We start from the raw sequence: 26,643 nt of genomic DNA on the forward strand, positions 1-26,643 counted from the left end.
TTTATATTGCCCTGGATACTACTATTAGTTTACACTCCCTCTTCAGGACTGTTGTTGCAGTACATGGTAACCACGTTTATTGGTCTGCTTTCCCAGAAGGCAGCTTAAGAGTCATCACTCCTCTCACACCAGAGCTCTCTGCTGTGAGTTTCCTCCCCTGACTGCCAAGAACATCAGATGAATTGGATTTGCAGAAATCCAAAATCCTCGCCTTCAGCTCAGGGCAGCCCAATGCTCCTCTGTACAGACTATACATTTCTTCCAGCCCCCTTGGAGTGGCTGACTCATTGCAGCCTCACACAGTCTGCCATTTCACTCTCTCTCCTCATTACATTCCACATAGGCAGCTGCCATTGCCAAAAGCTGTCCCAAGAGCTGGTATTACCTTGTCTCTGGTGCAGCCTGCTCTACCCTGCTATTACATTGCAGAGTTGTTCATGAGCCCATGCCCCAGACTGCCAGCATCAATAGCCCAATGCAAACTGGAACAGCAACATATAGGCTGCAGGGGAGCCCAGATATACACAGTATACTTCAGAGTGAGGCAATTTTTTTGAGAACTGATGTTCACCCTTCCAGTCACTCATATTACAGTCTGGACAGAGGATGTCCTTGCTTTCACTGATATTTTGTACCTAGCCTACACCCTTTATTTCATAAACATCTTTCACATAAAGAAAATAATAGGTAATGTGGGCCTCCAATAATGCAGGAAAATATTAACAAAACAAAAACAACAACAAGAAAAAAAGAGACTGAAGCTGTATAAAGTGGAGTTAAGTATAAACCAAACAAATTTAAAACTACAAGGAATAAACTACCAGAGGACAAACTGTTAATAGATGCATTGAGCTCATCCCCTGAAATCTCTAAATCAAGTCCACCTGAGTTCAGGAAAGACAAGCTTTCGTCTAGCTGCAAAATTAGCAGATGAAATACTATGGCCTATGTTAAACAGTAGGTCAAACTAACAATCTGTTGGTCCCTTCTGGCTTTAAAATCCATGAGTCATGTAATTCTTCCTTAGTGGTCTGCACAGGGATTTAAGCCTCAGTGACTTAAACCCCTGCCATTTGTATTTTCTGTTAGTTGCATGTCAAAGATTTTTCTTTTTTTTTTTTTTTTTACCTACCAGCCTCCCACTTTGAATTTCTTCACAGTATCCTATCCACAAATGGGTTTCCAAGGAGAACAGCTACAAGTGATTGCTTATTCTTTGCCTTTTTCCATCCACTAACTGCATTGGAAATTAAATAAGCCAGGAATAATGCCAGCAAAAAAAGACTGATTTCCAGTTCTTCCTTAAAAATCCCTCTTAAGCCACAGCCTGAATTTAATCACAGTCAAAAAAGACAAGAACTGCACTTAGACCAGTTTTTATACCGTACTCCTAAGCCAATATGTCACTGGAACAACAGCTGCATGTTATAAATGTGATCTAGGATCTAAAATCTCTTTGAACTCAGTCTAGCAGTGGAGAAAGTCAGAGATTCTCCAGTCTTCAGTTGGGTCTGAAAACACTTTAAGGTCTCCAATGTGCAGTCTGTCATGGCATCAGAGTAAACATATGCCAAATATGTAAAACATTCACTAAGGTCTTTCCTGAGAACACAGATTTATATTCTGAAAGAGACCAAGCAAAGTCTTGGGCTGAGAAGCAGAGTGTGGGCACTTTGCAAGATCAGCAGTCCCTTTGTATTAGTAAGTGTAAGCATCTGTTATTGTCACATCAGTTACTGTCTTCCTTTCTGCCTCTGCTTTCCTTTCCCATTTCGTAATCTTTCTTTGTCTCTTCTTTCTATATCACTTTCCATTTATACTCTATATCCTCCTAACACTTGAATTTTCTAAGGTTGTGTTCTTCTGTGCCAAACCTGCCAGTGTCAACTTCTTTACCCTCTTTTCTCTTTTTCCCAAGTTTGCTTTCCCTTTCGTTTCACATTTCGGTGTGCTCTCCCTTTTGTCTCCATTACCTAGATGTACTGTTTGAGCATTTTCTCTCTCTTTTCTCAGCCACTCATCTATTTCAGTCATATGTTCATGTTCCTGAACACTACCATCCATCTGTGTCAGGGATTGTATTCTAGATGCCTATTTTCTTCAGGCACATGGCAATTTACTCTTCAATATTTGTGAGTAACCTGTAATTGGAAGCACCGTGTTGAACTCCTAACTGAGCCACATGTAAAACGCTTCCAGTTCTCCTTCAGTATTTCTGCTATATCCTCTCAGTCATCTTCTAGATTTCTTTCAGCAGCTCTAGATACCACCACGGTCTACATATTCTCTAGGATTTTCTCTCCCTCTCATGACTTTTTACTTAATTTTTGCTTCTGGAAAGAAGCAAAATAGTTGAAGACATATCATGGGAGCCATTTCCAATTGGCATCACTTGCTTAAGTCAGCCTTCCTGCCTGCTGAGAAGCAGGAGAAGCAGCTGCACCCCCCTTTCTTACAGCCTGATCAGGAGAAGTGAGGAACATGACAGATCTGGCTGAGCATGAAGAGAGGAGATGCAAAGAGGTGAGGTGAGGTGAGGGCTGTACAATGAGGTTTCTGAAAATGTAGGGGACAAGATGCTACAGGAGAAATCAGGAGGTCTGCAAGGAAATAAAAGTGGCCACAAAAGGCTTCTGAAAATCAGAGCTGGATGAAATGAAGGGGCACATCCCTTTCCTGCAGGAAGGGAAGCCTCACAGTACAATGAGCCCCATTAATCTTGCCATAATTCATTTTAAAGTCATAAAAATGGAGGACAATTAAGTTAATTTTCTACCTATTTTCTCTTCTGACATTGATCCTCACTTATTTACCTCTCCCTGTACCTTCATTAGTATTTTCCCTTCCTGTATCCTCCTCAGTCCTCTGTCTGCATATTAAACTGGGCAGCTCACTTCACATTCCCTAAGCTCGGAGGATTTCCTCAGCCCTTCCAAGTCCTGTGTGATGCAAGCATGCTGGACAAACATTTAGCCCTTGAATGTACTTATGTGGCCTCTTGTTTTCCCCTTGTGTGGCTCTGAAGGGTTATGAAAATAAGAGACCAAGCAAATTCATGCCAGCAGTAATTCCAGCCCCACCCTGCAGAATGGTCAGACACCACATGGCCCAAGGAACAGCCAAATTTTATTATTACATTTAAATAAATGTTGATGGTTGAAAAGTCTGCTCTGTTTCCCCTAGTTTTTCTCTCTTCTTGTGTTCCTTCACTGCAGGGGGCTATCAGCACCTTGGCTAACTTAGCTGCAGGACTGCATGAGGAGACTTCACTCTGTAGGAACACCAAGTTCCTTTAAAAAACTGAAAATACCCACATAACAAAGCAGCATTAGTAAACAGTATTTCAGGCAGCACCACAATGCTTAACGATTTCAGAGGTTAAGAAAAGGCAGGGATGAGGTGGAAAGAACCAGCTGTTTTTCCAAATATTTTAAGATCAATGTTTGCCAAGAGCTGCAGGAGGGGGATAAAAACAGTAATATTAACAACAAAAAACAAAGGATTTAGAACGATATTTCACTTAATTTTGTAGGCGATTTGGATATTTTGGGGTTTTTTCTCTGCTTTTTTTTTTTTTCTGGAACTGGCTGCAGGTACCTGTAGTATCATCTAGACAGTCCAGGCAGAAATTAATAGTTGCCCTTTGTTGAATTGTTCACAAGCTGTATGGACACCATAGTTCTGTGTTTCTTTATATCTTTGCAGTTTTTCTCATCCTTAATTCTATGGTAGACTTCTACACTCTGCTTCTGACTGTATAAGAAGAGTATTTAGGGGTATTATCAGAATTAAACAGGAACTTCCATGAGCCATTAGAAGAATGGAATTTTTGTTACCTACTTCAGGAAGGAAAAGGGAGATACTGCCTATAAATGAAATCTATTTTTTCTAATTACATGTATTCAGGAAAAATGCAAGACTATGCTACATACTACTGTTTTCTGAGAACTGAGGATGTGAGTTGTCATCCATTTCACTTTAGATCCACCGTCCACTGTGATTTCTATGCTGTCAATACAGATTAAACAGGGTATGTGAGGCTATTTTTAAGGCACATTGCATGATCAAATAGTTTAGAAAAGTTTACTCCACATTGTTTGGAAATAGAGCTGAAAATTTTGTAAATCATATCTCTGTGGTTTGTTATATATATATATACATATATATATATGTTTTTTAATGGCAAAAATTGCATTGGTTTATTTTTTTATTGTGTTACTAGAGAAACTTACAGTATAGCTCAGACCTCATTGTAACTCATTACTGTTACTTCATCTAGAAGTTGTTTGTATTAGAAAGAACAAAAATATTTGCAACCACCTTGCAATAGCTAGTTGCCATCTGTAAAAACTCTATGACTCATTTGTGTTTTCAAATTCAGTATTTTTTAGAAGTGAAAATGGAGCTTGTGTTCTTATTGGCTTGGCTTAAGTACAATGCTATGATGACAAGTTTTGAGTCTATTAATAAAGCATGGAAATTCTTTAACTGCTAAAGGCAGTTTGTAAGTTTCATACTTTTGGATATACACTCAAGACAGATTACTTTTATCTTCCCTTCGCATCTGTTTTTTCCTTCTCACTTCTCTTTGAGAAGTTTCCTTTGCTACTTCTCTTTGAGCTTGAATTGCCAGTGGCAGACTCTGGCAGCTTTGCCTTCAAGATGCTTGAGTAGGTTGTAAAGTGTGAAAAGAGAGCAATAATACTGTACCAAGGTTTCATGTACAACACAGTCCTGTTTGACTCCCATACCCTCCTTGCAGGTGACAAAATAGAGAGGGTCAAGAAACCAAGTGGCATGAGTGTAACACATTTCTCCATATCTTCCTCACTTTACTGTTTGTGATTAGTGGATATGTACAGCAGATTAACCATACCACAGAAGATGGGACAGTGCAGATGGCTTTGCACGAACCTATCCAGGCTCCTTGAGTTATTATGTTGGGGCAGAATGTGGGAGTAGTGCAGCAGTTTTTTACACAGAATATAATGTAAACTTGGACTGGGATTATTTCAGTGGAGAGCTAGACCTGTTTTCTCCACATCAAACATGCCAAACCAGCAGTGTAGAACCTTCTGGAGGTGCATCCAAGGTGCTTTTCTTTGCTAGCATGAGGCCAGCAGATTTTATGCAGTTGTGTTCATGTCATATCAAATGTGCTTCTACCGTGTTGCAGAGCACCCTGGATTCCTAGAAACCTTATTAGCTCTGTTGCAATGTGGTGCACTCAGAAAGTCATCTCAGGTCAGGTGCTGTGTCTGAATGAGTAAATCCTTCTCCGGTTTGGAGCGTCAAGAGTGTACAGTGCAGAGATATTCCTAGGTCTGGCCAGTCTTATGAGAACTGGTTCCACGACTGCTCCCAGTACTTGTACCATCCGTGTTTTTCTGCAATTGGGAAAATGTTTGTTTCTTTCCATCAGATAATGGAGAATTCACAGTAATTATTTTTGGCTGGTGTAGTGCTGCTAAGAGCTATTTCAAAGTGGCGTAATACAGAATAGGCTCATGTGTATGGTTCGTTCTGGAGAAAATGGTGTTACTGAAGGTCAGACTAAGAGATCAGAAACCGTGGTAAAAATCCTTTCAGACTGACTCAGGGCAAGGGCTTGAATGAACTTTATGTACTTGTCACATTAGTGTCCCACCACGGGGCAGGCAAGTTCGAAGGAAGGACCTCTGTCTATTCACATGTAACCTACTCTGCTCAAAACACATTGACAGCTGCTGGGACAGAAGGACTTTCCAACCTGGTGGTGAAGGTGACCATCTTCCGTAACAAAGCAGTACCACGCCAAGGGGTTGAGAGCAGATCCATTTCAATAATTTCTAGCCCACAGAGTAGGGCAATCTTCTTTGCTTCAGAGTGTTCAAACCACAGCTCCTGTGCTCTGAGGGAGGCACGAGGTGCCCATCCTCGTAACACTGACTGCTCTGAACATTTCACTAATGATTAAAAGCACTGTAGGCACTATCTCAAAACTATATGAAATGCCTGCATGATTTCTTTCCTGGAGGGTAAAGAAAGACAGAAAGAAAGAAGAAGAAAGTCCCCAAATATGGTTTGGTCTGAATAATACATACATTTTTTACTGCCTTTGTTGAACAGAAGGCAAAAACCTGTATTCACAATATAGTAGACGTTTAAATGGCATGGTAGCCATCATATTTTTTCTCATATGAATATCTCTACTACTGTATTCTTAAGCTTACATATAATGACTTCTGCAGTCATTGCTTACAGACCTTTCTTTATGTTAAAAGCCACAAGGACTGGAATTTACTTTCTTCCATTTTGTGAACAAGGGCTGAACACCTTCCTTTTCAAAGTCTAGCCACTGGACTTTAGCAAGGTGCTCTGGAGCAGTCCTGTTTTGAAAGAATGTTACAAAAAATGTGAAACATTCTACACTGGCATAACGTGAGAAGACACTACAGAAATTGAAATGCCAGACTAGCAAAATGGAATTTGACTGCATTACTGACTGGGAAGGGAAAATGAGGGAAGAACAGCACACATTCCTACTCCAGAACAAAAAACCTTGTTGTGACTCCGACAGGGGAGAATTTTTTCCAAGAACAGTTCTTCCTAGTGAAACTAAGACACTCAGGCCCTGTTTTCAAGGTTATTGACATTTTTGTTTATCTGATCCTTAAAGAGAAATGAACAAGTTAAAAGTTGTGGGCTATATCCTTCATGGGACAAACTGCTGCAGATCCATTGTAGCCACCAGAGGCACTTAATGATACTATGGGTTTCATGCTGGTTTTTATGAGTTTTTTCTCATGTTAGGGGTAAAATATAGGAGTTTGGCATTACATCCAGTTTTCATAATCTTTCCACAGTTGACTTCTGAAAGTCAAGCTGTTCCATAGTCTGGCTTTCTTACATGTGATCCTATAGCTGCATGGTTGCAAACAGAAGAATGAAATACACACAAGAAAATATGCTTGAAATCAATGTAATGAAAATGTTGCAGTAGTGTCTGAAGCAACACTGGGTCATAATCTCCTGCCACTTGCTATCTCCTACCTCCTTCCATTCCCAATCAGCTCTTGTTAAATGAGATTTTCCCTCCATTTATGTGCCCCCCTGAGATACAGCAACCGTCTAAAGCCTAAAGATAAAACATCCCACTTATTAAATGTTGAGTCCATGTAAGGTGTAACCTCAATACAGAACAAACTGCACAAAAATACTATCTTTGTTATTACAAAGAGCAACTGCTTGCTAGAGGCAAGCATTTGAAAATAAATTCTTACTCCAGTAAGGCATTTTTACATCAATGTGATGAGTTCTCTCCATAATTTGAAAATAATGGGATTTAACTCTAGAAAAGCATCATTGTTGAGCTCTCCTTATTTGCTTTCTGAGTGGAAAAGCGTTCATTGCTGGCCAGTAAGGGAAGGTACAAATGTAGTCGCAGATTCACTGGATGTAAATTTGACCAAATGACTGGGGTTTCATATTCCTTATCACTTCAGCATTTTGCAGGCCTACAGTGAGACAACAGACCAGATTCAAAAGAGTCCTAGGATATAAGAATTTTTTTGATCTTTCAACAAAAGCACAGATCCTCACACACTCAGGTAGCTGGGCTTTTTAGAAGAATGCTGTCTCTGATGAGAATTTTTTTCTCATATCTTTTGTCTCTCATCACACCTGAGCTGTAAACTTGACATGACAAGTTTTCTGTCTGTTATGGCCAGGACACACAGAGACCTATTCTTCAACTGAAAGTTGCCAATGGTAGGGATATGCTGCTATTAGTAAAGTCTTAAATGGCTGCCAATTAGGAGCAACCTTCTGTACCATGATCTGTCTGACTAAATCCATGAAATCTGGAGTCACTTTGATGCATCACAGGTGCTCTGGAAGTGTAATCCTCTCATGCATCATGGGGAAACCTGACATATACAGTGTAACTACAGAGAGCTTTATTTACAAACTTATTCAATATTATTAACCGATCAAAATCCACAGTGTAAAGACTGATTATATTTAGGATCTTTGAGTCATTTATCCTACAGAGTGCAACATGATAGCTCCTGGCAGTACTCCACAGGAAAACATTTGTATAGGTTATCACTCCCACATCTTCTCATCAAGAACAGGGTCCAGCTTCTCTCAAACACATAAAACCAGTCAGTCAGACCCACTGTGATTTTTTTTCCTGACCTCACTATTGCTTAATAAAACATTTTCCTGTTTTGGAAAACACTCGGCTATTCAAAATACAAGCAGATACCATACTAGTCAAGTAGCCTCACTGTGAAATACAGCTCAAGGGAAAAACATACTGCAGGTTTAATAACAAGCATATTTAGAAACAGTAACTAATCACATGGGAAACCACATATTTCAGCACATCATGCAACATTTTTTTTGTTATAGAAAAATTACTAAATCAAAGTGTTGATTATTAAGAGAGAGGCTTCTTTTATGACTAAAGATTTTCCTTAATAAAATTACACATAATACCTACGCAAAATACAAACTTTATCAGACAGCTCTGTCTACAAAGCCTCTGAATATCCCTAGAAAATCCAATAAATTCTTCTCCAAATTTATTGGAAGGTCATGTCCATTAAGCAGTCAATTTTTGCTGTTCCTCTGAGACACTGCTTACGGCAAATTTTACTGTATTTCCTTCCTTCCTGGTATTGACTTATAATAAAATAAAAACATTTTTCCCTCTTTAATGCATTTTCCAAAATTACATCAGTGCCCATCCATTTCTAACAAAGGCCTTTTCCAGCTGGGTAAACAAAAAGATTTTACATGTATTTCATTGACCTTTTTTTTTACACTCTTATTGTGAAATACTAAGGCAATATGTCTTGCCAAAACCCATCACAGCTCAGATGAATAATTATTTACATGTTTGAACTGAGATTTAGGTGCTCTTGCTGCCACAGCAGAAGTCAAGAGAAACATCCCAAGGTATTGAACTTGCAACTTCACATGAAAATAGGGCATTAGTGTGCAATGCAGTTTAATGGACATACATAGCACCCCTAAGGCAACATGTCACTGAAACAATAAATACTGACTGAATAAAAAGATAAAGGCCTCATGCTGATACACCTATCATGAAGAGAAAGATGAGCACTATAATGGATCTTAGCTTGTTCTCTTTTTCAGCAGGCTAAATGGAGATCATTACCAAAGCTGATGATCACATTTCTTAAGTGCGTAACTATTCCCAAACAAGTGGCAACACAGGCAGCCAACCCAGTGCTGCCTCAGAGAAAGCTATTTTACTCCCCATCCATTGTGGGCATGCACTTTGAATATGCTTAGAATGAAGCTTTAAGCATGGACTATGTTTGTTTGCTTGTTTGTGTTTTTGTTTGTTTGTTTGTTTTGTGTGTATGTGGTTGGTTTTTTTTTTAATTAAAAACATGAAATCCAAGGAATCAAATGCCAAATGAGCCATTCTTCTTTCATTGGTTTTTTAGGTAAATTTTGTTTAAAGCTGTGTTGTATTTTGATGGACTTCAGTTGATGTTAAGGAAAGGAAACTCTGTTCCTAAGGAGAAGATGAATGGCGGGGTGGGCTTGGGAAGAGTGCCGCTGTTTGTGGTGGGGTTTTTTTTTGTTTGGTTGTTTTTTTTCTTAAGGACACAAGGACAGCTGAAAATAAGTCGACAATACAGAGGAAACACCTCATTTGACTTTTTGCTTAGCCCTGAAATCCTTTTCAAACCAAATCCAGTTTTCACTTACATTGTCACGATCTCAGTGGAGTAAATTTTTCTTTTTCTTTTTCTTTCTCTTTTTCTTTTTCTTTTTCTTTTTCTTTTTCTTTTTCTTTTTCTTTTTCTTTTTCTTTTTCTTTTTCTTTTTCTTTTTCTTTTTCTTTTTCTTTTTCTTTTTCTTTTCCTTTTCCTTTTCCTTTTCCTTTTCCTTTTTCTTTTTCTTTTTCTTTTTCTTTTTCTTTTTCTTTTTCTTTTTCTTTTTCTTTTTCTTTTTCTTTTTCTTTTTCTTTTTCTTTTTTCTTTTTTTCTGCTGATCTTTTTGTTCCGTCTGCCTACCTGTCTTTTTCTGCGTTTTCTTAAATACACTTTCCCAGAGGCATGACCGGAGTGGCTAAGGGTCTCAGCTGTGTCCTGTTGTGGGTCTGGTTGGAATGTCTGTGGCCAGCACAGAGCAGCCTCTGGTCTCTTCTCACAGAGGCCACCCCTGCAGCCTTCCATTTACAAAAACATTGCCATGGACGCCCTGTACAAACGTACACTAGCTGTACAAAGAGATGCTTGCAATAACACACATTTTGCTATTTTACTGTGTTCTGCGACATTATGTAATGCAAAGTGACAACAATTTGTGACTGGAATGTGTTATAAAACTTACAGTTTACTAATGTTAAAGATTTGTAAAGGTACTCTTCCTGTTCTCTTTTCCAGCAAATTTCTCTACATCCCTCTGTGACCTTCCAGAAAGCATTGTGAAAACCCATAGATTGTACCAGGTGTGGAGATTAAACAGAAAGGAAATATAAGCGAAATAAAACAAATACTGTATCTATAGCAATTCAGTCATCTAAACAAAGAGAGCAGCCATATACAGAGTTTGTGCTTCTGCATAGGCAGAAAAGAGGGATGAAGAAAGAAAAAGGGGAAGTGAGAGCATGAGGAGAAGGAGGAAGTGTAACTTAGGAACTTGCACACTCCTGACGTTACAAGGCAATGCAAACAGCCACAGATGCAGTTATTCACAGCATTGGTGCAGACTGAATTAGGCTCACACAGCTGTCCCCTACCCATAACTTACCTGGTCGATCTGTACTGTAAAATATCCCTCCATTTCTCTGCTGGGGTGCCAAAGCTGGAAAGAACATAGAGGTAGCATGAAAAGGATTAAGGGAGTTGTACTGCTTTTCAAATATGGAAGGCAATATACAGTGTCAGTTCTTGGCTGAAAAAAAAGCAATCTATTGTGGACAGTGGTGATTAAAGCATATCAGATTCAATCTGTGTTACATCTATTTGAGTTTACACCTATAACAAGTATTATAAAGAAAGGGATTCTGAAGGCAACTACAGAAACTACAGGTTTTGAAACAAATTCTGAGCTCTTGGGACTAGTAATCCTTCCTGTAACAGCCTCTTAATTTTTAGCGGCCTGAGCTTTACACAAACTATGAGCAATAAAATGTAGTGTATCATGTGGGCAAGGAAGAAGAAAATTCTGCTATTGAGAAACTTCTGAAAGTTAAAATTATGTATGTAATGCATACACATTGTGGCTGCACTGGACCCTGAAGAGTGGTAAATAAGGAAATGCTTTCACATTAAATTGCTTTTTCGAAGAACAATTATGTTTTCACAAGGAGCGGTTTTCCACTCCTCATCGATTTGATTCTCGGAGATACTTATCTTTCCGAGTTGCTTTTTTCTTGCCTTTTCAGAACTTCATTATTTCTCAAAACAGAACTAGAGTAAAAATTACTGGTAGGAGGAAATGAGATGATTATGTTTTTGAAAGAAAAAAAGAGGATATTATTAGCCAATAGGTTTCAAGAGTGTGCTACTCTAGAGAAACTTGTCTGACAGTTTCCTGCTGGCCAATGATTTGTACTGGGTTGGCCAATGTATATGTGAAATAAAACCTCTCCTGGTTTTAGCACTTAATGGCACATAAATGCAGTCAGTAGATCAAGCAAAAACTATTTTAATTCATTTTTAGAGAGTGTGAGCAGGTCAGGACAGTGGCAAATTGACTAAGACTTGAGAGGATGCCCCTATAAATTCTTTTGCTGGAGGAAAAGACAATCTATACGGATGTCAACCTTTTACTTTCCATAGCTTTCTGCATACATACGAATCATTAAATTGCTTAGTAGTACTTTTACTTAGAAACTGGATTACTGTCCATTTTATGGAATTATTTATTCACTTACCTCAGACATAATATGACACCAACTTTTAATGAAAAATGACCATTTCAGCTTTTTCACTTTTCCTGTCTCTATACCTCATGTCCCTGTATGCAAGGAAAGAAGCAAAAATTACCCATACATATATGGCACTACATCTTGTCCAGGAATGAGGCTAAAGCATGATAACTATGCCAGTACAAGACTATGCACTCCAATGTTTCTTGCTTCATGCAGCTTATGGAAGATCTTCCCCATCTCATCCTTGTAGATCTAGCTAAAACAGGTGTGTTTTGCTTCACAAATAGTATTTCGTATTTACTTTGACTGAAAACTGCGATAATATTTGGCAATAATATCATTTTCCTGTAAAACTGAACAGTCAACTAAAGGAACTAGTGCTTTAGTTTATATGTTGGAAGAGGTTCATACTGACTAAAAGTCTGGAACGTCAGGACCACCAGCTGCACCACCATTCATTGCCAAATTGTGTGAAGGGAATAATCAGTAGCTAGTAAAAAACAATGCAAGAATAATGTTCACTTAGTTGGGACAAAGTGGGTTTGATAAAATGGCTTTACAGTGATGCTCACTTGGAGTGAATTATTCAAAAGAGTAGCCAGAGAAAAAACAGCTGAAGAAAAAAAGAAGTAGAATATGCAATGCCTTATTTTCCAAAGCAAATGAACAGTTCAGAGAAAATGTACTTGGGAAAACCACACTTGAGCCAGAATCATAGAATCATCTTGATGAGGAATCACAGACCATCACATTGCCAGGACCTCCAAAAAAAACTAAGTACCATTTACAGGTATATCTAAAGGTTCATATAGACTTTTATCTGGTTTTGACTACATAAAAATTCTTGAATTTATTTTTGGCTGGAGACAGTTCAGGATGTAATTGTTTGACAATTAAAAACACCCTTCTGCTAAGATATTAACTTGGATGTATTTATATAGTTGAAGAATATGTGAATTATAAATACTATTGGCACATCAGCCTTGCAAAACTTGCTTTGTTCACTTATATGTGATAAATACATTGTTTCAACAAGAAAATAAATTATAACTAATTTTTGCATGGTTCAATATATTGCAAGTATAAAGGGGAATTTACGTGAGTGTAGCTGTTATTCATATTGTAACAGCTTTTATGCCAAGGCTAACATACTTTCTTTCTTGAACTTCTCAACATATATAATGGCTGAAAGTTATTTAAACCCTAATTCCACCCTCATCTCATGTAACATACTGTACCTCAAGCAACACAGCATGTTCTAGCAATGTGCTGGACAACAAGGTTAGTTAGCAGTGATTCAAAAGCTGTCATCCATTGAGCTATCATCACTATATAGTGCAGTATTTTATAGCAGTATACTTTCAAAGAGTTGGAGCTGACCATATATGACCTAACTTCATCTAGACTACATTTAACATATTGCTTTTACTTGTTGTCTTGTACTACGTTAGATAATGTCCAGTTCTCCATTTAGAATTGCTTTATAATTTATGGTTTTCTAAATGCATCATATATATATTTTTTAAAGAAAAATATTTGCCACTTTTCAATCTCCACTGTGTTTTCTGTTCTCAGTTAAATAAATCTTATCAATTAAGAAAGGAGTTTGGAGCACGAAATGCCACAAAACATATATTTTAAAAAAATAATGAAAAATCTCTTTCTGGATATTAATATGGTGCTACCATTTGAAAAATACAATTAGTTGCTCTTCCCTCCACATACCCCCCATAAGGAAATCAGAGGAGAGAAGCAAGTGGCTACCTTATAAAAGAATAAAGGGCAAGATGATGATGATAAAAGACAATTTAGATTGTAAAATTTACACAAAGTAAAAACAAAATGGGAAATAGATGTGAAACCACACAAAGTCTTCAGGTGTTGAATTCACGTTAGTTTCACCAACTGTCTTGATAGAAATTAAAACTACACCCTCAGTCTCAGTAGAAAAACTACTGTGTAAACATGAAGATTTAGTGAAGGAAAGCCCAAGTGGTGTTTACCTTTCTAACACTTCACTGTAATGTGTTATTTCTCCTTGAAAATCATGCAGTTTTTCATGGATTTGGAATACTTGACCTGTTCTGAACAAGGCATGTATACATATAAATAACAATCTAAGTATATCCTCTTCTGGAATATCTCCTTATTTTCAATTAAAATGATAGGGCTCTCCTGCACTGAACTTAAAAATACTTAGGTGCCTTATGTACTCACTCCCTCTATCCAACACATGATGCAACCTCTTTCATAATCTGGTTGAAGATGTACCTAGTACAACATAGCATACAACACCTAGTGACTAATGTATTTGGTAACGTTGGTATACTAACAGTCCCTTTATTTCTTTAGCCATAAGGACAACAAAAAGTCCAAACTCGTCTTAATGTTACTATGTTATATAAAAGCCAGATTCCAGTATGCAGACATTTCCACTAAGACCTACAAGAAAGTCTGCTAAATCTGGCAGATTATTTTGGGAGCCCTATGAAGTTATTTTAGAGAAAATCTTCAGTATAAACATTCAGTTTAAGTCTCAACCCATTGCAAGTTAGAGACATTTCATATGCCTGGGAGGTCCTGCAACCACCAACATTCCTCCTGGACAATTTGAGATCTGAATGGAATTATATTCAAATGGAGAAGATTAATAAATAACATAGCTAAGGGATAAGTGAAGTTTCAAGAGCATTCCAGTATACTGGCTTTCAGGACAACTCTGTATTGGCATGTTTGTGAGAGTCTGTGGATTTATGAGATCCAAAACTTTGCTTGAATAATTGCAGATCATCATGTAATTGTTCTAAAAAAAATGAGAAACTGGTGACTTAGTAAATTAGAAATTACACATAGGAGGAATTAGATTTTGTGTTATAAAACACAGGGCCTTGAATTCAAAGCAGGAAAATACAGGATGGTTCAGTACTATGCCTCAGTCTCATCCTCAGTCTTACTGTTGATGTGAGCCTTATGAAGGTGCTTTTGCAAGACACCTAGCTAGCTGGCTGTCCCACCCACTTCCTTGGCTATGAGGGTCTTTGCCCAGGTGTGGGCCTTTAAATTATCTTCTACTACTCCAGCATTCTCATTTCACAGGAACAGAGGGCAGCAAGTCAGAGAATAAATTTCTACATTAAATGCAGTAATTCTGTTTACATTTTATACATACAAACACATGTGCATGTATGTGTGAATATACAATAAATATATATATACTCATATATCCTCACAATATCCCCATAATAGTTTGCGGTGCATGTGAAAACAAACACCTGATACGTACAAGAGGACATACATACCAGTAAGAATCTTCAGACTATATGGGAATCCAGAATGATTTCCTTATCACAGAATCACTAAATCATAGTATGTTTGGGATTGAGAGGGAGCTCAAGAGGTCATCTAGTCCAATCCCCCTGCCGGAGCAGGAATGCCTAGATGAGGTTACACAGGAATGTGTCCAGACAGCTTTTGGATGTCTCCAGAGGAGACTCCACAACCTCCCTGAGCAGCCAGTTCCAGTGCTCTGTCACCCTCACTGTGAAGAAGTTTCTTCTCAAATTTAAGTGGAACCTCTTGTGTTCCAGTATGAACCCATTACCCCTTGTCTTACCATTGGTTGTCATCGAGAAGAGCCTGGCTCCATTCTCATGACACTCACCCTTTATATATTTATAAACATTAATAAGGTCACCCTTCAGTCTCCTCTTCTCCAAGCTAAAGAGACCCAGCTCACTCAGCCTTTCCTCATAAGGGAGATGCTCCACTCCCTCCATCATCTTTGTTGCCCTACGCTGGACTCTCTTGAGCAGTTCCCTGTACTTCTGGAACTGAGAGGCCCAGAACCGGACACAATATTCCAGATGTGGTCTCACCAGGGCAGAGTAGAGGGGGAGGAGAACCTCTCTCGACCTACTAACCACACCCCTTCTAATATACGCAGGATGCCATTGGCCCTCCTGGCCACACGGGCACAGTGCTGGTTCATTCATGGTCATCCTGCTGTCCACCAGGACCCCCAGGTCCCTTTCCCCTACTCTGCTCTCTAACAGCTCATTCCCCAACTTATACTGGAACATGGGGTTGTTCTTGCCCAGATGCAAGACTCTACACTTGCCCTCGTTACATTTCATTGAATTTTTCCCCGCCCAACTCTTCAGCCTGTCCAGGTCTCGCTGGATGGCAGCACAGCCTTCTGGCATGTCAGCCACTCCTCCCAGCTTGGTGTCATCAGCAAACTTGCTGACAGTGCACTCTATTCCCTCATCCAAGTCACTGATGAATGTATTGAATAATACTGGTCCCAGTACTGACTCTTGAGACACTCCACTAGATACAGGCCTCCAACTAGACTCTACCCCATTGACCACAACTCTCTGGCCTCTTTCCTTCAGCCAGTTCACCTCACTACCCGATCACCAAGACCACACTTCCTCAGTTTAGCAGTGAGGATGCTGTGGGAGACTGTGTCAGATGCTTATGAACAACAGAAATCAGATCCCAGGCTGCTATATAGCATTGTTTACATAGTCAGACTCAGAGATACTTCTCTTTTCAATGTGTTTTCCATCTCATTACTTCAAAGCTGCACTTGAAATTTCTCATTCTTCTGGCCAATAAACACAGTCCCTGGGCTTCCTAATTCAAAAAAACGTACCACATATACCACCTGTGTAATGTATATTGCCCCTGCTAGTACCCAGCACAGGGTGGCTGGGGGAGAATATACCGAGAGTCTGTACCTGGAGTGATCCATCTTGGAAAGGCAGTCTTAACCTACAGAAGTCAGCATGTTGCAGCCCTCCTGAGCACAGCTACTTTCAGATCACTGGTTTTAATAGGTGCTTATGGTTTTGTCTTTCATTATTTTCTCAATTCCTGCATTGTACTCCTTATGTTATCTAGCATTAATGAGTTCACAAGCTAATGATATCCTGGTGAAAAAAAGATTTTTTTTTTTAATGGAAACTTGCAAATAGTAATATTTTTGAATACTAAAAAAATTTCTCCCTATTTGACTTCTCTGCATCAGTCATGATTTTTAACCTCTGTTATTCCTCTGCCCTTGTCAGTTCTCCCCTTTATGAAGTGAAAGGTCTTATTCTAAGGAACAACCTCTTCAAATCAGAACGTGGGAAACTCTGACTTAATATTAAGAAAAATAATTTATTGTGAGGATGGTGAAACACTTGAATGGGTTGAGAAAGCATGTGGGACCTTCATCCCTGGAGATATTCAGAACTTGTCTGGGCATTGGCATGAACAAACTGCTAAAACTGGGCCTCATATTCTTCACGAAGAAACATAACACTTCTGCCCTCTGAGACATCCCTACCTGTAATGGCTTCCTGGGTTTGGAAGTATATAATGCAGAATGTTATCAAAATCAATGTTTTTTTAAATTCAAGCATTGCCATAAGTAAATGTCACAGACAAATACCACAACAGCACAAGGAGCAAACAGAGTTCACCAGGTCTGACACAAGTGCTGCCTCTTAGCTTGTTTCACATGCACTGTGAGAGAGGTAGTTCGTACCACCTGAAAAAACACGTTCATGAGTGATATATGGGGCTGGAAAGAGAAAAAGGTCTGTCAGAGAAATGCATAATATTCTCAAGAGACCAGTTTTGGATATTTTAAACCCCCCAAATTACCAGATTAAACCAGGAGAGGGCAATGAACACACAGAATATTGTTGTTAGGGAGAAAGGCCAGCGTTCCTGAATGGCCTGGTATTTTCCTCTTTTTAATCAAGGGGTATATATTTATTTGTCCCATCATCGGCTCTGAAGAAGCTGTGTTTCTGAGGTTAAATATCGTTGTATTGCACACAATAGGTCTAAGTGTGTCTCAAAACAAAAGAAAGGTTTCCACATCAATCTTGTTAAAATAAAAAACAATTCAGAATTGCTGCCGAGAGTTTCCTCTTGGGCTAAATGGAAGAATGTGTTTAACTGGACAAATTCCCAGAATTAATGCCACAGAAATTTGCATTAAAAAAACCCAACAATCAGCATTTAGAAGTGGAAAAACTATTGCAAAGCTCTGTTCTAAGAAATTGCTTTCACAACAGTCTTCACATCAATGCAGTCTCTGAGTTGCTTCTTTCCCAATGCATATTACTTTCAAGAAGCCTATTTAGTGTGTTTTTGTCTCTTTCAGAATGTTTAACTTTTGGTGAACTCTGAAAAATCTATCTGTTCTATCTGTTCATTAACAAAATGAGGACAGCATTTGTTTGCTTTTCCCAGAAAGAAAACTTGCTGCTGTATGTGTTGCTGTTAGGTCCACTGCAGACATAAACAACAATAAATTGTTCTGCTGGACTGAGGCATATAATTTTCTTAGTTTCCTTTAACAGGAAACTCCCTCTAAAAAGACAGGGTAACTTCTAACTTCAAAGATGCTGTAATACAAAAAAAAAAAAAAAAGTTGCTCAAGTTGCTTTGGTTGAAACAAAAATAGCCTTTTCAAAAAAATCAGTTGAATAAGGTACATCATTATTCTCAGGTGTAAACAAGTACAGGGGTTTAAACTGGAGTTTTTTATAGCTGAAGTGGAAATATGTTCCATCAAAAAACAAATTCTCCAGAAGTCTGAGTCCTGATTTTTTATTTTTCAACCTTAGTAATCTAGGTGGCATGTGTTGGATTCTTTTTTTGTCCTAAAGGTATTGGTTTAACATTTTATAACATAATATTTGAAGTCCTGAGGAATTCAGAATACTTTCAGTATCCACGGGAGCAAACAAACACATATTGCCTGCATACCTAGTGGTCTAGTGGTTCACTGTAGTGAGAAAGTGTCCACCACATTTTATGTCTTAACCTCACTGCTTAGTTTTTTATGGGTTCAAATGAGTTGAGTTTGTTTTTCTCAAGGATATCACTTATTTCACACTTAACATACATAGTTTGTTCACTGCTTAGAACTTCTTTCTGAAATAACGTATTTTAAATATCTGTATAGTTTATGAAAACATGATTTCATGTGTTATGAATAACAACACAACCATTTTCTGTCGCAGAAAATGAACAAATTAAATCCTATATTCTTAGACAAAATAAACTTCATTATTTATTGACAGCATTATTTTTCTAATCAGAATGCTGCCACAGTAAGCAAAGTAAAAAGGAAGGCAATTTTTTCTCAATGGTATTTTAAAACCTAAAGAAATATGAGGTGCCCTCCAGATGGTATATAGCCACCACTGATTCAAAAGAACACGAATTAATATTCCTGTAGTCTCATTTTGTTTGCAGGCTTCTTGGAAGAAGTACATTTCAGCAAGGATTTGATCACATGGAGCACGGAAGGGCACCAGACACTCTGGAGTGCACAGGACTCACTGCGACTGTGAAGGTGAGACAGGACTGACTGGGTCACATTAACCACAATGGAAATCTGTCCCTTGTTTCTGGCCTCTGTTTGCTATCTTTTAACCCCAAAGAAAGGAACCTGGCTAGCTTCTTCAGGTACAGGATATAGTTTACCTGATGTATTTTAAGCCTGGGCAAAAGCTGCAAATCATGATGTAGGACTGAGTCACTAAGTATTCTGTCACTAAGTATTCCACTGAAATTAGCTCACTGAGTGTATACCTTTCTGAAGAATGCATTTTCATGGAAGTTTCTGTGTTGATACATGACGTCAAACATTGAGATAATTTTGATTGCTCTGAAATTACAAATGTGCAGTGAGTGTGTGGAGCTCTGTGGTCCCCTGGCACCAGGCTTTTTATGAGCAGTCCCTCCACCCAGTATGCCTTTTCACTAGAACGCGTATCTTAAATGTAGGTTCATAAACTACAACTGATTGTGTGTTCTAGACATAAATTTTGAGTGGTGAAGGAAACTGATATTTTTTTTTGAACTATGCATTCTGATCCTCATGTTTAGAAAGCAAAAACTTTGTATCAAAAGAGTAGACTTAGGAAAAGAGTAGACTTAGCAATTTCTCTTAATTAATGTGTTTGGTGACTCATTGAGAAAAAAACATCAGACTATCTTCAGGTGCTTGGATATCAAAACTTCTTAAAAGGTAAGCAGGTCTTTTCCCACAATCTGACACTCACTGATGGTTTTCTCAGTCCAGTAGCACACCGCTGTTTGGCATGAAGAATGCAAAGTCAGGTGAATAATTTTTCAGCACACCAGAGGCTGCATCCAGAACCGCTCCTTTACAGCAACATTCTCCTTTCTCACAGGTACAAAAACACTGAAGGATGGTCATTCCAAAGATCAGATCACAACAGAGTCCATTTCAAAAGGTGCTTAAAAGATGTTGCAGCTCTTCAGCACAACCCTGGCCCTCCCTCACAAAGCAAGCAATCAGATGGCTAAAGTGGGGGCCCTCAAAAAGGTGAGTGAACAAGAACAGTGAACATTTGCTTTATTTTCTTACTTCTCCAGTCACCATTTTTCATGCTTAAAACATGTTCATGCTTGTGTTAGCAGGTGCATTTCTACCACAGGTGCAGTCCTGAATGACAATTTCAGTGGAGGTGTTCAATTCAAATTATAAATAAGGCACTGTTTTGTTTTGTTTTGAAGTGAAGGGAAAAAAGCTATTGCATCAGCTGACTTTGGGATGTGGTGTCCTCTCTGTCATTTGACCTCTTTAATCCAAGACCGTCTTTCTAAAAAAGATGTCTTAGCTCAGTGACTAATTATGAGCTTTATGCAGAAATTACTGGGTAAAATTCCATTGCCTATGTTATGCAGAAGATCAGACTGCGTAGGTCCTTCCTGGCTTTAAAATTTGGTAAATCCAAATTCTAACACATGTAATCTTACTTACAGATTTCCCCAGAGGTTTCTATAAAAGAATATTTCATTTTTTACTGTAGCCAGAGCTACAGTAAAAAAATGTGAAAAATACTGTAATTGGATTAATTTTTATTCTTTACAAAATACATCACAGTACATACACAAACATGTTAAATATTCTACTTTCAGCTGCAAAGTCCCACTGTGGTGTAACACAGCTGATTTTCATGGGAGTTGTTCACTAGAATTGAGTATTGTCCATGAATCCTTAAAGGGGAATCCAGATACACTGTATTCCTTGGGGAGGGGCGGGGGGAAACACCTGCTTCTGGAACCAGACATTCAGTCATCTTCATCCTCATCAAACAGTGTCTTTGCTTCTTAAACTTGTCAATGCTTATTCAGGTTCTGTCTTCCTACAGAGTGTTTTCTGATGATATGATTCCTAGTAAAGCCCTACAGTGAAGCCTATAGGCTCTGCTCTTTATTCTTCAAGAGGTCCATGACAATGAGCAAACCAATGCCACTAATTCAAGACTTTCTTATTCTTTATCGATTTCTCATGGCTTCACGGGGAAACTTTCTGGCTTCCTTTATAAAGCTTGACTTCAGTGGAGCAGTCACAACAACCTTTCACTAGGAAATGCAGAAAACCTAGAAGAAGGCACAACCTGCCATGGTCCTTTCAGATTGTTGTGCTAGAAAGTGTAATCTGATATACTATGACTGGTGAGACACCACATTTTGCAGAAAAGCTACCCCCCTAATGACTTCCACATAACAAAACATGGACAGTGATCAGAAATATAAAATCTCCTAAAGCTTAGGACTATATGCATTTCTTTATGATGGTCTGTGTAGTTGTATAGATCCAAGAGTTTGATTTTGTTCTAGCTATGCAGAGAAATGGTACTTGTACCTAGATACAATATTATACGGATAGATACATACAGAAAGTTTTGCTAAGCAACAACACATACAGAAAGAAAACCATGGTAAAACTAGACTAAAAGAACAACTTCTGTGAGCTTACCTGTAGATTTACTATGGAAGATGAGTAAGAGGTTTAATTGTTCCTGTTTTTCCTCATCTCATGTCCTCATGTCCTGTTCGCATGCCACTGCACAGATAACTAATACAAGCCCAGCTTTTCCCTAATGTCTCCAAAGCTACAGAGAAGTCAGTGTTGCACCAGCATCAAGACTGTTTGTCATCTGTTCTCTCCCTCATCCCACTGCCTATGCTCTTTTAGACCCAATTAACAGCATGACCCCATCGCCTGACCTGATGAGGTTGCACAGCCCAGACAATATCACAGGGTACAACACAAGTCAGCTGGAAAGATGGGAAAAGGGCTTTACTTTCCCAGATAAAGGCAGCAGCCACTTCTGTCACTAAGTATTCAACTGAAATTAGCTCAAATGAGTGTAAACCTTTCTGAATAATGCGTTTTCATGGAAGTTTCTGTGTTGATACATGACATCAAACATTGAGATAATTTTGATTGCTCTTAAATTGCAATTGTGCAGTGAAGTTTAAACCAATTACTGTGATAGGCTTCTACTCAGATAAAATAAACTGCATGAAACTAACCTGGGACACCATGACAGTTTCCAAGCTTACCGTCCAAGACTGGTCTTCAATGAGTAGCAGCTTGAGTCTGTTCTCTGTGAGGAGAAAATTGTATTTACCATCAACTTTTACTTCAGCTCATTAAAGCCAAACAAGCACTTTCTAAGTATACCTCTTCTGCTCTTAGTTGGTAAAGTAAATACTACAGTCATTGCCCTGATATACCTTCAACATTTTTATAAACATTTCTTTCAATTTAACTGTATGACTTAATGTTTTACTTCAAGTAGTTTCTCCAACCATCTGAGCAACGAGAAGACCTGAAGTGAAATTTGATAATTACCTGTGGATGAAAATAGGAATTAGATTAGGAATTTACTTCAAAAAGGATCTACTGTGCTCTTATAGAGCAGAATAGTAAAAGAGTTCATAGTATTGGTATGTAAGACAAAATATTATGGTGAAATTTAGACCAAAGGGAAAACCACCATGGATGTTTTATTTGAGTCAGAAATGCTGAGTGTCAACTTTGTTCAACAGTACACACACAGCTGCATGAGGTCTTTCACATGTTCTAAATGTCACATCTGTTCAATGCAGCATTCTGTATTCAGTGCTGCTCTTCATATTGCAGTGTGGCCAAAAGTAATAGTGAGACTCAGTGCTCTACTATGAGCATCACTGAGCCCATACACGAGTCCATGGACCCTGCCCTGGAGAATTTATAATCTGTAACATTTGGATAAAACAAACAAACAAACAAACAAGAGAGTAGTAAGGAGGAAAGATAATGGGATAAAGATCATGTACTTGGATAGGATGAGAATATGAACAACAAAGAGTTTCTCAATAGGTTTTGTGTTCTCTTCATCTTATAAGGAAGGTAAATAAATAAAGCCAGTTCTTCCCAAGCCTCATTCAATTAGACACTACTTTTTTTCAGTCCTCCTAGAGTGGTTATGCTTAGTTATGCCTAGAGAAAGAAAAGCTCACCAGTCCAGACCATAAGTTTAGGCAAACTGGTGCATCTCCACTGTTCTATGTAAGCTGATTTGTTTCAGGACTGGAAATACATTTATTTTCACAGAATCATAGATTCATAGAATAACTTGGGCTGGAAGGGACCTTCAAAGATCACCTAGTTCCAAACCCTCTTCCATGGGCAGGGGCCCCTTTCAATAGGTCAGGTTGCTCAAAGTCCAGTCCAGCCTGGCCTTGAACCCTTCCAAGAAAGGGGCATTCACAGCTTCTCTGTGCAACCTGTTCCACTGCCTCACCAACCTCATTGTAAAGATGAGGTTATTCTTTATAACTAATCTAAATCTACCTGTTTTCAGTTTAAAACTGTTACCCCTTGTCCTGTCACTACAGGCCCTGCTAAAAAGCCTGTCTCCATCTTTCTCGTAAGCCCCCTTTATATACTGAAAGAATGCAGTAAGGTCTTCTCAGAGCCTGCTCATCACCAGGAAGAAAAAGCCAAACTCTCTAAGCCTTTCCTTGTAGGGGTGGTGTTCCACCCTCTGATGACTTTTGTGTCCCTCCTCTGGCTCCTCTCTAGCAGGTCCATGTGTTTCCTGTGCTGAGGGCTCCAGAGCTGGACACAGGACTCCAGGTGGAGCCTCACCAGAGCAGAGTAGAGAGGTAGAATCACCTCCTTGACCTGCTGACCACACTATTTTTGATACAGTCCAGGACACAGCTGGCTTTCTGGGCTGCAAGCACATGTCCAATTTTTCATCTACCACTGTCCCCAAGTCCTTCTCTGTAGAGTAGCTTTCAATTCATTCATCCTCCAGTCTGTACAGACAGTGGGGATCACCCCAAGTCTTGCACTTCATGAGATTCACATGGGCCCACTCCTCAAGCTTGCCAAGGTCCCTCTGGATGGCATCTCAAACGTCAAGCAAATTAATTGCACCATTCAGCATGGTATAATCAACAAACTTCATGAGGGTGTACTCAATCCCTCTGTCTATGTCATTAATAAAGATATTGAACAGTACTGGTCCTCGTATGGGCCCCTGAGTCACACCACTTGTTACTGATTTTCATGTTGACTGCAACTCTTTGGATTATGCCCTTGATGAAGCCAAGGTTGTCTCTAATTACCTGTCTGCCATCCATATGCCTTGACATAGCTTCCAGAAGATGCACAACATCTCTTTACTTAATGCACACAGAAATACTTTTCCAGGGTTTACAGAAGAAGCTCTCTACAGAAGAAGCTCTCTACACATAACAGCGTGATAACCAAAACAGAAACAATGTGTCTTAATAATACCAAACATTTGCTTGCCAGTGCCAAGCTAGGAACCAAGACTGAGTTGGAAATGTGAGGGTATTTGTTTTAGAAACTTTCTGTCCCCTGATCAGATGTTTACATTTTGACAACATCAGATGCAGCAAAACACTGCTGGAGACAGCTAAGGGGGGATTAAGGGCTGTTAGATGCCTAAATTATACTGGTTTTCTATAAGAATTTGGTTAATATAAGGTACCTTTTAGGTCTGAGCCTGTATCTCTATCAAGACCTTCTGTTGGGTAGGTTTCTGTGCTCTGCTAGAAGTAGATTTCACTGTGGAGAAGTTGGCCCATCCATCGGTTTCTATTCTTTACTCATTTTTTTTTTAACATAAACTGCAAACTGCATTTCTAATGTCCTTATACTCAGCTCTGAAACATTCTCTCTGCTGCAAAGATGTGGGGATTTTTGTTGTTTACTGTGTACATATTCTTCAATGAAACAAAGTATCAGAAAATTAAAATCCTTGCCATAGAGATAGAAGAGTTCCTCTGCCAATTCTTTATTACCTTCAACATTGTTCCACCTTTATACATTCACATTTGTATTACGAATGGCATTACCAGTTGCTGTTTTAAAAGAGCCTTTGTACACATCTTATCATATAACACAGAATTCTTTTCGAATTTAAATTATGAACATTTATCTCAGGATTTGAAAGCAGGCTGTTCTCTGGCATTTTTCCATCAGACATTGAAGTGCCACAAAGAAAATTACCTGTCTCTGTGACAGCCATCCAAATTCAGGGATAGTTATGAAGATGAGGATGCTACACACTAGATGCAAAAGAACTATCAGATCCAGGTATATTAGAGAGTTAGGAACTATATCTATTTGTAAACCAAGTAACCTAGATATGACGAATGAGACACAAAGAGTCTGCAACTCCTTTACACTATTTTTACAAAGTTAGCTTTGTTTTAGAGATATTTCTCCCACACTGTCTACCTATTTTTGATGAGATGCATAGTAAAATCATATTCCGAAATTTCTACCAACGTGTTCTGCTCTTACATTATGTCGGAGAGTGTTCCACTTTGTGAAAGATTTACAAGGACTTTTCTCTGTTGAAGGTGAAAACAAAATGATGGATATGAAATGCTATCCATTCATCTCCCTTCATACATAATGTTCTTAACCTTAGAACAGTCTGGTCAATGCCTCAATTCAAAACTTATTGTTTTCTCAAGTCTTCCTTGGCTTGGACTTACCAGCTGGTTTTTGTTGTTAGTTTTGGTTGGTTTTTTTGTTTGATTGTTTGTTTGGTTTGGGTTTTTTTGCGGTGCAAAATACACAGAGGGAAAGACTCATTTTGGAGCCCTTCCACAACAAAGACAGGCTTGTGCATAGAACTGTTCAGCCAAATATTTGCTTTTTCTGAATTTACTTAGGTTTTTCAGGTTTACCATTATAACCTCTTCCCAGTATTTAAAAATTTCAATAAAATTAAGTAGTTAGTCTGAGATGGTCGACAGTTCTTGAGCACATGCTTTTCTTATGGATACAATGCCAGACCGAAGTCTCTAAACTAAAAAAGTAGTGTTTACACATGCACTTTACAAATCTACTTTTAATTTTATTAACCTTGCTAAATGAAAGTATTTGGTATCTATCAGAGGCATTAATGTGCAGATAGTGCACTCTTAATTTTGAGTGTCTTGAATTTCAATTTCTTTGAACATGTCATCAGACAACTTACTGAAACCAAAGCAAACATACCTGGTTATGTTGTATTGTGATGGTAAGTTTTCCATGTCACGGCAATGAATACTTCCAAAATAATAGTTAGGGTCTTCATTATACGCCCTGATGTGTAAGAAAAGAAATTGCTTTAGTGGATTTTCAAACCTTTGATTGAATTTGCAGAAGCTGCCTATTTACTTATTTGTCTTGTTTTTTTAGAAATCTCACTTGTTACAGAAACCTTTGGGAGAGCAATAGAAAATAAACAGAAAAGTGAAAAAACAATATTTAGAGATGAAATGGACTATAAATTCAAGAAGGAAGAGGCTTTTCGGTTAATTTTCACTACGCTATTTTAAAATCTATGTTCAAGTAATAAATCATGTAGCTGCAGAGTGTGAAACCACTCATATTC

General features: G+C 38.5%; 1 protein-coding gene across 3 annotated transcripts in view; it reads right to left on the reverse strand.

The window, feature by feature from the left end:
• Nucleotides 1–26,362, reverse strand: part of ZNF475 (zinc finger protein 475) — a 56,832-nt gene extending 30,470 nt beyond the window's left edge. For 2 of the 3 annotated variants that reach the window (XM_065045327.1, XM_065045324.1), the window contains exons 1-4: nt 26,265–26,362; nt 22,265–22,338; nt 11,906–11,988; nt 9,730–10,830 (exon numbers count right to left, since the gene is read on the reverse strand). The gene's annotated coding sequence lies outside the window, so the exon portion shown is untranslated. Of the gene's footprint in view, nt 1–9,729; nt 10,831–11,905; nt 11,989–21,704; nt 21,835–22,264; nt 22,339–26,264 lie in introns of those variants that run through there. The other variant, XM_065045326.1, reaches the window with a different exon arrangement.
• Nucleotides 26,363–26,643: the final 281 nt, after the last annotated feature.

The sequence above is a fragment of the Columba livia genome, chromosome Z (genome assembly GCF_036013475.1).
Source record: "Columba livia isolate bColLiv1 breed racing homer chromosome Z, bColLiv1.pat.W.v2, whole genome shotgun sequence".
NCBI classification, from domain to species: Eukaryota; Metazoa; Chordata; class Aves; order Columbiformes; family Columbidae; genus Columba; species Columba livia.